Here is a 16,766-nt window from a genome sequence, read left to right as displayed (position 1 = left end):
ACACTCTCAATGCTGTGTGATTTCAGTCAAAGGAGCCGTCAATCAAGCAGGAGATGTTGTTGAGCGAGAAATAGACCTGGAGTGACAGAGCAGGTCCTCTGAGTTCTCAGTAATGGAGGAGTGGACTGGACTTTTAAAGCTATTGCAGAATTTGTCTTTGAAATAACTACATGCGCATATAAATAGTTTAGGGGTGAAATCCTGCTTACAGATTCCCTTTAAGGAGATTAAACCATAACCCAGCCATTCCGTCAGGTATTCACTAACTTATTTCTTGATCAAGAAAATACTGAAAATCCAGCTCCACTTGTAGCATAAAAAAAATCATAGTTTATTGAAAAAGTTCTTTAAAATAACAGCATGATAACATGTAGCATAATTGTCACTAGCCCCAGAGGGGTTAGATTGTATGGGCAGACGCGTTTCGAACCTTGCGGTTCTTAGTCATTGCAACTTATTTCATGCTCCACTTTCTGACTTCTGCTCTTACATGAAGCCTCATGATGCTTTGTTTGAGTATCCCAGCATGTACTGGGATTCTCAAACAAAGCATCATCAAAAAAGGAAAATTACATAGTGTAATTAGGGAAGAATACGGGAATTTTTAATGCAAGTATACCACCCCTTTAACTTTTAATAGTACGCCCATGTCAGAGTCCGTCCTTATGCTGCGGGATGCGGCACTGAGCCCACATCTTTCCCAGCACATGTCAGCTGTTTTGAACAGCTGACATGTGCCTTTAACAGCCACGGCTGTTAACCTGTTCAACCTGTTCAATGCCACTGTCAATCTTTTGAAGTGCAGCGGAAATCCCACCCATCGGTGACCCCATCACGTGACTGCTGGTCACTGATGGGTTGGCATGACAACCAGAGGTCTCCAGCAGACCTCTATGGTTGTCATAGCCAGATTGCTATGAGCGCCACCGGGTGGTCAGCGGCGGCGCCCATAGCAAGTGAGCATCTCTGCTACATATAGGCGATCTGATCATCGCCTGCATGTAGCAGAGTCGATCAGACAACTGCAGCTTCTAGTCTCCCAAGGAAACTATTGAAGCATTCTAAATGTAAAAAAAGTTTTTAAAAATATTTAACCCCTCAAGCCCCGAGGGTGGTTTGCACGTTAATGACCAGGCCAATTTTTACAATTTTGACCACTGTCCCTTTATGAGATTATAACTCTGGAACGCTTCAACGGATCCCGCTGATTCTAACCTTACTTTCTCGAGACATATAGTACTTCATGAAAGTGGTAAAATTTCTTTGATATTACCTGCGTTTTTTTGTGAAAAAATGGAAATTTGGCCAAAATTTTGAAAATTTTGCAATTTTCCAACTTTGAATTTTTATGCCCTTAAATCACAGATATGTCACACAAAATACTTAATAAGTAACATTTCCCACATGTCTACTTTACATCAGCACCCTTCAGGTGTTTCACAGGAATTTTTGGAATGTTTAAATAAAAATGAACATTTAACTTTTTTTCACACAAAATTTACTTCAGCTCCAATTTGTTTTATTTTACCAAGGGTAACAGGAGAAAATTGACCCAAAAGTTGTTGTACAATTTGTCCTGAGTACCCGGATACCCCATATGTGGGGGTAAACCACTGTTTGGGCGCATGGCAGAGCTTGGAAGGGAAGGAGCGCCATTTGACTTTTCATTGCAAAATTGGCTGGAATTTAAACATTGAAACCCCCCACAAGTGACACCATTTTGGAAAGGAGACCCCCTAAGGAACTTATCTAGATGTGTGGTGAGCACTTTGACCCACCAAGTGCTTCACCGAAGTTTATAATGTAGAGCCGTAAAAATAAAAAATAATATTTTTTCACAAAAATGAAATTTTCGCCCCCATTCTTTTATTTTACCAAGGTTACCAGAATAAATTGTACCCCAAATGTTGTTGTGCACTTTGTCATGAGTACGCTGATACCCCATATATGGGGTAAACCACTGCTTGGGTGCATGGCAGAGCTCGGAAGGGAAGGAGCGCCATTTGACTTTTCAATGCAAAATTGGCTGGAATTGAGATGGGATGCCATGTTGCGTTGGGGAGCCCCTGATGTGCCTAAACATTGAAATCCCTCACAAGTGACACCATTTTGGAAAGTAGACCCCCTTAGGAACTTATCTAGATGTGTGGTGAGCACTTTGACTCACCAAGTGCTTCACAGAAGTTTATAATGTAGAGCCGTAAAAATAAAAAAATATTTTTTCACAAAAATGAAATTTTCGCCCCCAATTTTTTATTTTCCCAAGGTTATCAGAAGAAATTGTACCCAAATCATTGTTGTGCAATTTGTCCTGAGTATGCTGATACTGCATATGTGGGGGTAAACCACTGTTTGGGTGCATGGCAGAGCTCAGAAGAGAAGGAGCGCCATTTGACTTTTCAATGCAAAATTGGCTGGAATTGAGATGGGACGCCATGTTGCATTTGGAGAGCCCCTGATGTGCCTAAACATTGAAACCCCCCCACAAGTGACACCATTTTGGAAAGTAGACCCCCTAAGGATCTTATCTAGATGTGTTGTGAGAGCTTTGAACCCCCAAATGTTTCACTACAGTTTATAACGCAGAGCCGTGAAAATAAAAATTCTTTTTTTTCCACAAAAATTATTTTTAAGTCCCCAGTTTTCTATTTTCCCAAGGGTAACAGGAGAAATTGGACCCCAAAAGTTGTTGTGCAATTTGTCTTGAGAACGCTGATACCCCATATGTGGGGGTATATACCGTTTGGGCGCATGGCAGAGCTCAGAAGGGAAGGAGCACCATTTGGAATGCAGATTTAGATGGAATGGTCTGCAGGCGTCACATTGCATTTGCAGAGCCCCTAATGTACCTAAACAGTAGAAACCCCCCACAAGTGACCCCATATCGGAAACTAGACCCCCCAAGGAACTTATCTAAATGTGTTGTGAGAACTTTGAACCCCCAAGTGTTTCACTACAGTTAATAACGCAGAGCCGTGAAAATAAAAAATCTTTTTTTTTCCACAAAACTTATCTTTAACACCCAGTTTTGTATTTTCCCAAGGGTAACAGGTGAAATTGGTCCCCAAAAGTTGTTGTCCAATTTGTCCTGAGTATGCTGATACCCCATATGTGGGGGAGAACCACTATTTGGGTGCATGGCAGAGCTCGGAAGGGAAGGAGCGCCATTTGGGATGCAGACTTATATGGATTGGTCTGCAGGCGTCACGTTGCATTTGCAGAGCCCCTGATGTACCTAAACAGAAGAAACCCCCCACAAGTGACCCCATATTGGAACCTAGACCCCCCAAGGAACTTATCTAGATGTGTTGTGAGAACTTTGAACCCTCAAGTATTTCACTACAGTTTATAACGCAGAGCCGTGAAAATAAAAAATCGTTTTTGTCCCACAAAAATGTTTTTTTGCCCCCAAAATGTTTATTTTCCCAAGGGTAACAAGAGAAATTTCACCCCAGATGTTGTTGTCCAATTTGTACTGAGTACGCTATAATGTTACAGGGTATATTATAATGTTACAGGGTATATATATTAGATTCCTTGATAGGGCGTTGATCCAGGGAACTAGTCTGATTGCCGTATGTGGGGTCGGGAAGGAATTTTTTTCCCCATGGTGGAGCTTATTCTTACCACATGGGGTTTTTTTGCCTTCCCCTGGATCAACATGTTAGGGCATATTAGGCTATGGGTTGAACTAGATGGACTTAAAGTCTTCCTTCAACCTTAATAACTATGTAACTATGTAACTATGTAACCCCATATGTTGGGGTAAACCCCTGTTGGGCGCACGGGAGAGCTCGGAAGGGAAGGAGCACTGTTTTACTTTCTCAATTCAGAATTGGCTGGAATTGAGATCGGAAGCCATGTCACATTTGGAGAGCCCTGATGTGCTTAAACAGTGGAAACTCCCAATTCTAACTGAAACCCTAACCCAAACACCCCCCTAACCCCAACCCTAACCACACCCCTAACTCCAACACACCCCTAACCTTAATCCCAACCATTACCCTAACCACACCTCTAACCCTGACACACCCCTAACCCTAATCCCAACCATAAATGTAATCCAAACCCTAACTCTAGCCCCAACCCTAGCCCCAACCCTAGCCCTAACCCTAGCCCTAACCCTAAACCTAGCCCTAACCCTAATGGAAATATGGAAATAAATACATTTTTATTTTTTTATTTTTCCCTAACTAAGGGGGTGATGAAGGGGGGTTTGATTTACTTTTACAGTGGGTTTTTTAGCGGATTTTTATGATTGGCAGCTTTCGCACACTAAAAGACACTTTTTATTGCAAAAAATATTTTTTTGCGTTAACACATTTTAAGAGCTATAATTTTTCCATATTTCGGTCCACAGAGTCATGTGAGGTCTTGTTTTTTGCGGGACGAGTTGACATTTTTATTGGTAACATTTTCGGGCACGTCACTTTTTTTATCGCTTTTTATTCCAATTTTTGTGAGGCAGTATGACCAAAAACCAGCTATTCATGAATTTCTTTTGGGGGGGCGTTTATATCATTCCGCGATTGGTAAAATGGATAAAGCAGTTTTATTCTTTGGTTCAGTACGATTACAGCGATATCTCATTTATATAATTTTTTAATGTTTTGGAGCTTATACGATAAAAACTATTTTATAGAAAAAAGAATTATTTTTGCATTGCTTTATTCTGAGGACTATAACTTTTTTATTTTTTCACTGATGATGCTGTCTGGTGGCTCTTTTTTTGCGGGACAAGATGACGTTTTCAGCGGTACCATGGTTATTTATATCTGTCTTTTTGATCGCGTACTATTCTACTTTTTGTACGGCGGTATGATAATAAAGGGTTGTTTTTTGCCTCGTTTTTTTTTTACGGTGTTCACTGAAGGGGTTAACTAGTGGGAATGTTTTATAGGTCGGGTCGTTACGGACGCGGCGATACCAAATATGTGTACTTTTATTGTTTTTTTTATTTAGATAAAGAAATGTATTTATGGGAACAATTTATTTTATTTTTTTAATTTATTTAGGATTTTTTTTGTTATTTTTTTTTACACACGTGAATATCTTTTTTTTACCTTATAACATTGCCCGGGGGGGGGGGGGGGGCATCATGTTATAAGGTCAGATTGCTGATCTGACACTTTTCAGAGCACTGTGTCAGATCAGCGATCTGATGTGCCGTGATCCTGGCTTGGTAAGCCACCTCCCTGTAGGATCCGGATGCAGCCCCGCGGCCATTTTGGATCCAGGGTCTGCAGGGAGGAGACGCTCGGTACAAGGTGAGCACATCGCCTTGTACCAAGGGTCTCTGGGAAGCATACAGGGAGCCCCCTCCCTGTGCGATGCTTCCCTATGCCCCCGGAACACTGCGATCATGTTTGATCGCAGTGTGTCGGGGGTTAATGTGCCAGGGCCGGTTCGTGACCGCTCCTGGCACATAGGGCCGGATGTCAGCTGCGATAGTCAGCTGACACCCAGCCACGATCGGCCGTGCTTCCCCCGTGAGCGCAGCTGATCGCACTGGACGTACTATCAATTCACTGGGAATTAAGTCCCAGGTCACCTTGACGGTATAGTACGTCCAATGGGATTAAGGGGTTAAAAACTAAAAAAAATATAGTATAATAAGTTCAAATCACCCCCCTTCTGCCCATTCAAAATAAAACAATAAAAAACATACACATATTTATGATCGCCGCATTCAGAATCGTCCGATGTATCAATGTAAAAAAGAATTAAACCGATCGGTAAACTGCGTAAGGCCGGTTTCACACATCAGTGGCTCCGGTACGTGAGGTGACAGTTTCCTCACGTACCGGAGACACTGACACACGTAGACCCATAAAAATCAATGCATCTGTTCAGATGTCATTGTTTTTTTGCGGACCGTGTCTCCGTGTGCCAAACACGGAGACATGTCAGTGTTCCTGGGAGCGCACGTATTACACGGACCCAATAGAGTCAATGGGTCCGTGTAAATCACGGACCTCACACGGACATTCTCCGTCTGGGGTCCGTGTGCATGCAGGAGACAGCGCTACAGTAAGCGCTGTCCCCCCCACATGGTGCTGAAGCCGCGATTCATATGTTCCCTGCAGCAGCGTTTGCTGCAGAGAAAATATGAATAATAGTGTTTAAAATAAATATCTATGTGTCCGCCGCCCTCCCACCCCCTGTGCGCCCCCCCGCTGGTCAGAAAATACTTACCCGGGTCCCCCGTCGGCTGTAGCTCCTTCCTGGTCTGGCCGCGGCTTACTGTATGCGGTCACGTGGGGCCGATCATTTACAATCATGAATAGTCGGCTCCGCCCCTATGGGAGGTGGAGCCACATATTCATGACTGTAAATGATCGGGCCCACGTGACCGCATACACTAGAAGCCACGGCCAGACCAGGAAGGAGCGACAGCCAATGGGGGACCCGGGTAAGTATTTTCTGACCAGCGGGGGGGGCGCACAGGGGGTGGGAGGGCGGCGGACACATAGATCTTTATTTTAAACACTATTATTCATATTTTCTCTGCAGCAAACGCTGCTGCAGGGAACATATGAATCGCGGCTTCAGCATGATGCAGAGTGGGTACCACACGCTCCGTGTGGTACCCACTCGCCATACGGGCGGCACACGTGTGCCGCACGTATGGCCTCCGTGAGTTCCCAGGCACACGGACACAGATAAGTCCGGTACCGATTTATTCCGGTACCGGAATTATCTGGACGTGTGGGACAGCCCTAAGGAGAAAAAAAATTGAAAACACCAGGATTATGTTTTTTTGATCGCTGCTACATTGCAATAAAATGCAATGACGGACGATCAAAAGATTGTATCTTCACCAAAATGGTATCAATAAAAAACGTCAGCTCGGCATGCAAAAAATAAGTCCTCACCCAGCCCCAAATAACCAAAATAAAAAAGAACCTACACGTTTAGTGTCTATGAACTCGTAATGACCTGGAGAATCATAATGGCAGGTAAGTTTCAGCATTTAGTTAACATGGTAAAAATAAAACCCCAAAACAACTGTGGAATTGTACTTTTTTTGCAATTTCACCGCACTTGGAATATTTTTCTCATTTTTCAGTGCATGGTATGTTAAAACCAATGGTGTTGTTCAAAAGTACAACTTGCCCTGCAAAAAAAAAAAGCCCTCACATGGCCATTTTGACTGAAAAATAAAAAAGTTATGGCTCTGGGAAGAAGGGGAGCAAAGAACGAAATTGCAAAAACGGAAATACCTCTGGTCATGAAGGGGTTAATAATGGGAAAATCCCTTTATCATCTATCTAAGAAGAATATATGAGATCTTGTCGACCAGTGGAGGTCTAATGACTGGAACCACCATCAATCCCAAGAATGGGATTAGCTGAGCACTGTACTGAATTCAGAGGGGGGTATTTTTTAGTCCCAGTAGTCAGACCCCCATTCATCCACAAATAATCACCTATCCTTCGAATTGCCAATGACTTTTAATGATGAGAATAATCATTTAAGGAACTAAGTATGACCTCCATTTTATATAATAATGGACCCTAAGACAGTTTTGTTTAGTTTGGGTTTTTTGAAGACCCCAAAACTATGATGTCCATTAACAAATCTGGACAAAAAAATATCATCTTCTTAAAAACATTTATAATCAGTCTTGATAAATAAGCGTAACTTTCAATATCGGCTCATTTTCCACCTGAATAATTGGACTCGATGTAATGAATGGGGGCAGCTGTTGGAAATATATCATTCTAGTACATAGTAAGAACTCCTCCTTTTAGCTCAACTAGACTTCTCCTGACCCTCAGCAGAAATTAGAAAGGAGGTCCAGCTGTGTATTGTACCCCGCATATAGCGAGTCCAAATTTCATCAATATGGCAAGGTGACTAAATCGTAATCCCAAGGATTGTTGTATTTGTCAGACATAGTGCGATGTGTCGTAAATATTTCTACTCAAGTAATGAATTAATAATATGACAAAATGATTCATTTCCATCATAAGTCATGATCTTGTAATGTCCTGGTGAATTCGGGAGAGCAGATGGGAGGACACAGGATCCCTGCGTCCTGGGTATGTTTTTCTTATTCCAGTCTTCACAACAGAGGTGTCTGCCAAGTACATGTTAACACATAAACAGATTAAACCTTAAATCTCAGAGACGTATAATCTGTGTGCCAGCATTGCAACTGCTTTTAGTAGGAGAAAAAATGTGTGCAGATATTTCGTAGGAAAAATGTTACCTTCCTGCTGTAAAATATAAGTCACATAACACTTGTGCGACAGAATTTCCATTAGGTTTTGCAGTAAAAAAAAAAAAGAAGTTATACTGCATTGACATCACAGGATTAAAGGAGCTCTCTGCTTCGAACAATTCGTACTTGTTAGAAGAGCCCCTGGAAGAGATGGTGCGAATCTGTTTAGGGTCCTCTTTTCGCTCTGGACAACTGGACAACATGTCGTGTCCTGCATTACATGGCAGCATGTAAAGATTAAATGGAATCTGTTAGCAGGTTTTGCAATTTGATATGAGAGAAGCCTAATTTGTCCATTAATTTTTGCAATTTAATCTGTGTAATTTATTAGGCCGTGTGTTATAGTTTCAATACAATCTGTGTGTTACCAGCAGGAGATTATCACTGCTGGACTATGTATCACATGCACAGAAGTCCAGCGAATCTGTGTAACCCCACCCCCACCACTGATTGGCAACTTGCTTAGAGAATACACAGGAAAGCTGCCAATCAGTAGTGTGGGTGGGGTTGTACACAGATCAACATTCAGAGCACTGCTACATCTATAACAGTGAAAACAGAGATTCTATCAAAACTTTACCGAGCAGCCCAGTAAGTGATACATCACTGGAATCAAGCTCTGTACCCCTACGTCATGCTGCTTTCAGATTACATAGCAAAAACATACTGACAGACTCTCTTTAAGCCCCCTCATACACATCAGATGGCTGTTGGCCGAAGGATGCTTTATCGGACCAATTGGCAGAGAGCTTTCTTGGCTATCTCTCCCATTCACAGGAGCACTCAGTTGGCTAAGCATTCCTGTTTATTCTGGCGATGGCTTATCTCCAGAATAACAAGGTGATCAGCAATCTGAAATCGGATATGCCCAATCAAAATGTCATTCAATGATCAGTTGGCGAGCACCCCAATACATATTAGAGGGCTAGACAAACCTGTTGGCATCTGTGGGTTCATACAACATTGTAATATGTACGGGGGCCTTTGGTTTACTAGGTAGTGGCACTGCAAAAAAAAAACAGTGCCACCATCAGGGCATTACTACCCTTACTGGTGTAGGGGGCACGGTGAGCAGAAGCAAAGAGGGGAGGCTCTTTTGATTCTGCTCACCGGGCCCCAGGGGCAAGGGTGGGTTGCAGCATACATCTCAGTGAAGGGGATCTTTCCTGGAGCTTCATGGCTGTCAAAACAGAATGGCAATGCAGCTCCTGGGGAACTCCCTCTGCCTTTTTTGTGATGTGATAGTGAAGGCACCTACACGATGACTTCATCGCCCAGGCGTTGGCATGTATGCCCACTGGATACCAGAAAGTGGAGCTGCAGAGGATCGTATGAGAGGTAAATATGAAAAACTTTTTCTTTTAAATAAAATGAATTAAACGGGTGTGGGGGGAGCAAATGATGCTGTACTGAGTGAGGGGGAAGGGGCACCAAAAATGATAAATTGAAGGTGGGGGTGGGGAGAGCAAATGATGATGAATTGAAGGTGGAGGAGGGTAAATGACGACGAATTGAGGGTAGGGGAGAGTAAAGGATTATGTACTGAAGGTGGGGGAGAGCAAATGATTGTGAATTGAGACTAGGAAGTGGTGAACAGCAAATAATGATTATTACTTGAGAGTGGAGGGTGGGGAACAGCAAATGACAACTTTAGGGTGGGGTGGGGAGAGAGCAAAAGATGATGAATTGGGGGTGGGGGAGAGTAAATGATTATGAATTGAGACTCTGTAGTGGGTGGATAGTAAATGGTTATGAATTGAGACTGAGGGTGGGAAACAGCAAATGATGACTTGAGGGTGAGGTGTTGGGGAGAGCAAATGATGAATAGGGAAGGGTCCTGTTACTGTGCAGGGCAGCACTATGTTGCTGTTTATGGCATCTGGCGTACTGTAGAAGTTGTGAAAAAAGTGTGGTTGTGCTCTGGAAGTGGTGCTCTAGATAAGTATGTGTTATTTTCTCTAGAGATGAGTCCTGGCTGGAAGAAGTGACTGCGTTCTGCACTGGATGAAGAAGAAAAGTGAAGATGAGGGACTTCAACTAGAGACGCCACTAGTGAGTCAATATTTTACCTGTACACTGACACTGTACACTATATACTATATACAGAGCTCCAGTGTATAATGTCACTGGTGATCACTGTATTACCTGTACATTATACACTATATTCAAAGATCCTGTGTATAATGTCACCGCACCAGTAATCACTGTATTAACTGTAATCTGACACTATATTCTGAGCTCCTGTGTATAATGTCACCAATGATCACTGTGTTACCTGTACACTATACACAGAGCTCCTGTGTATAATGTCACTGGTGAATCCCTGTATGATATACACTATAAACAGAGCTCCTGTGCATAATGTTACTGGTTAGTCTCTGTATTACCTGAACATTGCCACTATACTCTGGGTACTATAAACAGAGCTCCTGTGTATGTCACTGGTGATCACTGTATTACATGCATACTATATACAGAAGTGCTGTATATAATGTCACTGGTGAGTCCCTATATTACCTGTTTACTGAAAAAGATATATAAAAGGCTCCTGTGTATGTTACTGGTGATCACTGTATTACCTATACACTGACACTATACACTGTATACTATGTACAGAGCCCCTGTGTATAATGACACTTATGGTAATATGAGTATTGTGGTTTATATTAATGATCAGTATTGTGGCATTCGATCACTATGTGGTGGTGATATGTTATCTTGTCATGGTGTGGCGGTATTTGTTCCTTGAATATAGTATTATTCGATCACTATATGTGGTAATATGTGATCTGGTCATGGTGTGGTGGTATTTCTTCCTTGTATGTGGTGGTAACATGTGGTCTGGTCATGGTATGGCGGTATTTGTCCCTTGTATGTGGTATTATTCGGTCACTATGTGGTGGTTATATGTGGTCTGGTCATGGTGTGACAGCATTTGTCCTTGTCCCTTGTATGTGGTATTATTCGGTCACTATATGGTGGTGATGTGTGCTCTGGTCATGGTGTGACAGTATTTATCCCTTAAATATGGAATAATTGGTCATTTTAAAAAATGAATGTGACACTTTCCCGGACAGAAAAATAAAGACAAATATACCTAAAAAGAGTATTGGATATTTTAACTAACTTTTAATAGATTACAGTAGAGTAGGGCCCTGCCAAAAGAGTCTCCTGGTGACGTTTGAAAAAAATCTTTTGGCCAAAACAAAAGCTGTAAATGTGATTTTGTTTTCAATGGGAACTGTTAATGTGTGATTGGTGAGGACATGGTGCAGAAGTGAAGTTTTTCCAAGAGTGGATGGTGGGACTGTGGAAGGTTCGAGGGGTGGAGATGGAGCTTGGGTAGAGCCTTGGCAGAGTCTCAAGGGGCCGAAAATTTTGCCAGATTGGTGTCCTGAAATTCCTGATGGCAGCCCTGAAAAATCCAGCCTTCAGATGACACTTACAGATTGGGGAAAGACTGCAGACGATCAACAGCTACTGACTGGCTGCAGCGATAAAATTACATACCAATGGCACATGACCAGCAGGAGAAGAGAGTTTGGAGAAGCACTTCCAATCTGGAAGGTATGTCTATGATTTTTTTCTTTATTATGACTATTTCAATTGCCAAGAAGGGGTGGCCAAGTAGTGTAAAGCTCCCTTAAAAAAAAGGGGTCTGGAATGGCAGTAGCCTAAGCAGAGACTATAGATGCTGCAGCTGCAAAGAGACATGTTGGTCATGACTAACATGTCTCAGTAGGATCACAGCCTATGCGAGATCTGACCTGTAGTTCTCTGCAGAACCGACTATGTAATGAATGGAACCAAGGTGTTTTGTCTCCATTCATTGTTCACATATGGCCGGAACCTAAGCGAAAAAACAGCTGGGGTGTATCAGGTATCAGATCCGCATCTCTGATATTGATGATCTTGAGAAGAGATTATCAATAGCATAAAGCCAGACAATATGTTTAAACCCATTCCAACATGTTACTTTCCAGAACATCACACATTAGGAGCAGGCTCAGAAGCTGAACAGCTGCATACAGAGCATGTGCCAACTGTATCACACAGCCGGCACCTGCTTCTAACAGCAGTGATCTGAGCTAGCACTGATCACTGCTATTTAATCACTTAAATGCTGCTGACAATCTATTATAAACCATTTAAGTGGTGTAGTATATCAGGTTTAGCAAAGTGATAGAGAGGTGCTGATGAGTTTTCATGACAGCCGAGGCCTACTAAAAAGCCCCTGTCCCTACCATCTTTGCTCTGCTATGAAGCCCAGTGGTTGTCCATCACAGGAGGTCGGCATCTTTATTATATACTGTAGTACCAAGGTAATATTACGGATTCAAGTCCCCTAGGGGGACTAAAAAAATAAAGTATTTTAAAAAAGGAGAGAAAAAAAACACACTTTAAATTGCCCCCTTTTTCCAAACCAAAACCAAATATATTGAAAAAAAATCTAAACATATTTAATATCTCTGTGATTAGAAACATTCATTAAAAATATTTTTTAAAATCCATGAAAATATGAATAAAATAATAATATAAAACAGATTAATATAAAACGAATTAACCTATATAGTAAACGACATAAAGAAAAACATATAAAAACACTGGAATTGACATAAACCTTTTTTATCACACCTCCCTATAAAAATGCAATAAAAAGAGATCAAACATTATATGTACCCCAAAATGGTACTGATAAAAAAAAACAGCTCAACATGCAAAAAACAAGCCTTCACACAGCTACATCGATGGAAAAATTAAAAAGTGAATTTGGTGACACAAACCACTTTTTTTTTTAGACAGTTCTGATTTTTTTTTTAACCACTAAAACATATAAAAAAAAGCTATTCAATTTTTGTATTTTCTCAATCGAACGAACAGGGAAAAATCATATTCATTGTCCGGTCATTTTTACTGCACATTGCCGGAACCCAAAGAACAATGGCGGAACTAAGTTAGTGTTTTTTTTCAGTATTACACCCAATTAGGATTTTTTTTCAATTTTTTTGGTATATTATATGGTAAAGTGAATGTTGGCTTTTAAAAAAAATCAGCCTTCCTATGGCTATGTTGGCTCTGAAAAAAATTAAACCACAGGAAAAATTTTTATAAAAAAGTGTCCAAACTATGACAACTGATGAACCTGGAAAAAAACTCACGGAGAACATGCAGCTTCCATGTAGATGTTGATGTTATTATTATTATGCCTACTTATATAGCGCCATCATATTCCGCAGCACTTTACATTTATCATCATCGCTGTCCCCATTGGGGCTCACAATCTATATTCCCTATCAGTATGTCTTTGGAATGTGGGAAGAAACTGGAGAACCCGGAGGAAACCCACTCTACCATTAACCCTAACCCTAACCTTAGCACTGCAAAAAAAAACGTGTTCAGTTAAAGGCTGGTAACATGGACGCCCATTGTTCGGGTATTTGGATGGTACTACCCTTGCACAGTCGGGCACTTTATTTGTACAATACTATTATTACATCACATTGTCAGTAGGCGCTTGGAGTCCTCAGAAGTGTGAGGGAATCACTGGGCATGACAGTCCATGAGTATAAACACATACTCGTCCTCCTTTGGCGGGCAGCTCACTCACGTTTGGTTCAAATTAAATAACCATCATTATGACACAAATAATGGAAAGAGAAGATGTGAGATTCTTTGAAGTGAATACAAATCAAAATTTTAGTGATAATTAGCAACAGACAACGGAGAAATGCTATTTATTTGCACAGTTAGATCTCTTGAAAATCTCTCAGAGAAAAAGTAAAGTTTGGTTTAAAAGAAAAAAAGTTGAAATATTCCAGTGTATACAGGGTTGGGTCTCTGATTGACAACTCAGAATAAAAAAAAGAAAATCCAGTTCAAGAAGGGGATATAAAAAAGGCAACCAAAAACTGAGTATTTCAAGCAGAAACCGCTTCAGGAACAGGGAGTTTTTGGAGAAGTTTTCTCCTTCTGAAGAGCTTTTTTTTTCCTGAATCGTTATTATTAGACAGTGATTCATTTGGAGAGGTTTCCTTCAAGATCCTGTTCAAAGAAGCCACATGTGCTTTCTTTTTTGCCGCTAGGTGTTTTTGAAAACCTCTGCTGGAAAAAAAAAGTTGGAAAAAACCTCCTCATGTAAACAGCAAAGTAAATTTCACATAGAAAATAAGTGAAAGAGGTTTCTAAGAGTTTTTGAAGCTGTTTTTCAGGAGGATTTAGGAAAGGACCTGCTTCAAAAAAACTTCTTAAAAAAAACAGAGTTCACACACCCTAAGGCTATGTTTACACACAGATTTGTTGCAGTTTTTTTTCTGCAGCTGAAACCTGCTCTCTTGACAGTAAAAACCCTGCATTCAAATCACCCCTTTTTCAGCATTGTTGTGGCGATTTCTATGTGCTTTTTTGCATCATTTTTGGGTGCAGATTACATGTATTCTTCTCTACAGTTCATATTTAATAAAATGATATTTTTATTTGCTTCGAAAACCCACAAAAAAAACACCTTTGCAGTTTTTTGCAACGTTTTTTCTGCTGCTTTCTATGTGTGAAAAAAGACTGAAAAAAAATGCTGAAAGAATTGTCATGCTGCAGGTTTAAAAAACGCTGCAGTTCTCAAGTTTAGCCATGAAAAAAAAAGTGAGTGTATGAGATTTCTGAAATCTCATACCTTTTGCTGATACTACAAAAGCAGCTTTTAATTTGCCTAAGCAAAAACAAGAGAACATAGCCTATGGCTATGGTATTTTTTATTTTTGTTTATTTTATTTACTTATATAGAGCCATTCATTTAATGTAATTAATTGTGTGGACATTGCCAACAAGTAGTAATAAGCAAACGGGCTGGGACAAGGTGTTATCCGAGCATGCTCAGGTCCTAACCGAGTGACTTTGGAGTGTTTGAGTAGTATGCTCAAGTACGCCCATGGCTGCATGTCTCACTGCTGTTCGACAGCCGTAACACATGCCAGGATTGTCTAACAAACAGGTAATCCCTGCATGTGTTATGGCTGTCGAAGAGTCACAAGACATGCAGCCAAGGGGAGTCGGAACATATTTTTCAAGCACTCCGAAGACATTCGGTTAGTACCCGAGCATGCTCAGATAACACGCTCATCACTACTAATGAGCCTTTTTAGTATCTCATATACCAATGCACACATAAGCATGCGATATTTAAAGGGAGCCTGTCAGGATTTTGCAAAGTAAACTACAGGCATTGTCATGTTGCTGCTGTTATACTGATTAAAATAATACTTGGGGTGAAGAAATCTGTCTTGTAGTTCTTGTGTAATCAGTGTTAGAAGCTTTCAGGTAATGATATGCTTGTGCTCCGGGGCAGGACTGTAGGCAGGGTTTTATCTTCCTGCTTTAAGCCATAGACACCAAGGAAAAACCTACCCACAGGCCGCCCCAAAGCACAAACATGTTCCTCATCATAGACACAGACTGTGCTTCGGGGCGGCCTGTGGGCAGCCAATTCACCCCAGTAGGCGGCAGTGATAAAGAGATGTCTTGTCTAAAGATTCGCCAAATGTAAAAACAAAAAAAATTGATACAGGAAAAATATATCTTTGTACCATATTATCCAGTAGATAGAAAAAAAACTGAGATTTCAAGGACTTAAAACTCTTAAATTTAAAAAAAAAAAAAAAAAAAAAAAAAAAAATTAAACATTTTGCAACTTTGGCACAAAATCAGCTAACTTTTAACCTCCTTTGAATTCTCATATTCTATCAAAATGTCTTAAAAATTGTCCCCCTTAGATTTTAGCACTACATTATAAATTCAATTCTGCTACGTGTGCGAAAATTCAATTTCACATCTTTGGCATCAATTGCATCTGTTCTGCTTCATTCATCCACTTTGCAAAAATAAGCAGCAACCTGTAGCATACTCTTCGTTTTTGTCGATGTAATAATCATCTGGGTCATATTAAAACAAACATCACCTCATGTCCATTTAACTCACAATGTTATAAAGCTTTATTTATGATACTACAACTGAAGAGCAATATCAAGTATAATTACAATTTACTTTAAAAAATGAATAAATAATAAAAACGGTAAATAGAAAAAGTTTTCAAAGTTACTGAAACTTTCTCAGACTAAACATCTTGTATTGATATTATAGTGCTCTTTCTCCCCCAAGTGACTGACTTTAGAACTGCAGTTATGGGTTTCAAAAAATATATATGTATTCCATACTCTGTGTTATCCTTAAGTGTTACAAATTAATTTAGAACGAAAAAAAAAACTGAGTAGTAAAACCAAAAACAAATACAGCAATATAAACATTATGGGAATAATGTCTAGAGGGAAAAAAATAATAAGTTAAAAAAAGTGTTTTTTTTTCTGGGGTCGTTTTCTTTCTTTACCACAAAGTGAAAAGTACATGATGGGAATTTGTTATTGTTTCTGTTTTTAATTAGGGATATGAAGCTTTGCAAGGGATTTAAGCAGAAACTCTCCTAGCGAGTCTGGTGTTATTGACCTCCTGCCCCCGACAGCATTGAATTTCCAGGAGTTGAGTTACATTAAAA

Source organism: Ranitomeya variabilis, chromosome 2, assembly GCF_051348905.1.
Source record: "Ranitomeya variabilis isolate aRanVar5 chromosome 2, aRanVar5.hap1, whole genome shotgun sequence".
In the NCBI taxonomy this organism is placed as follows: Eukaryota; Metazoa; Chordata; class Amphibia; order Anura; family Dendrobatidae; genus Ranitomeya; species Ranitomeya variabilis.
This window is presented reverse-complemented; position numbering follows the sequence as displayed.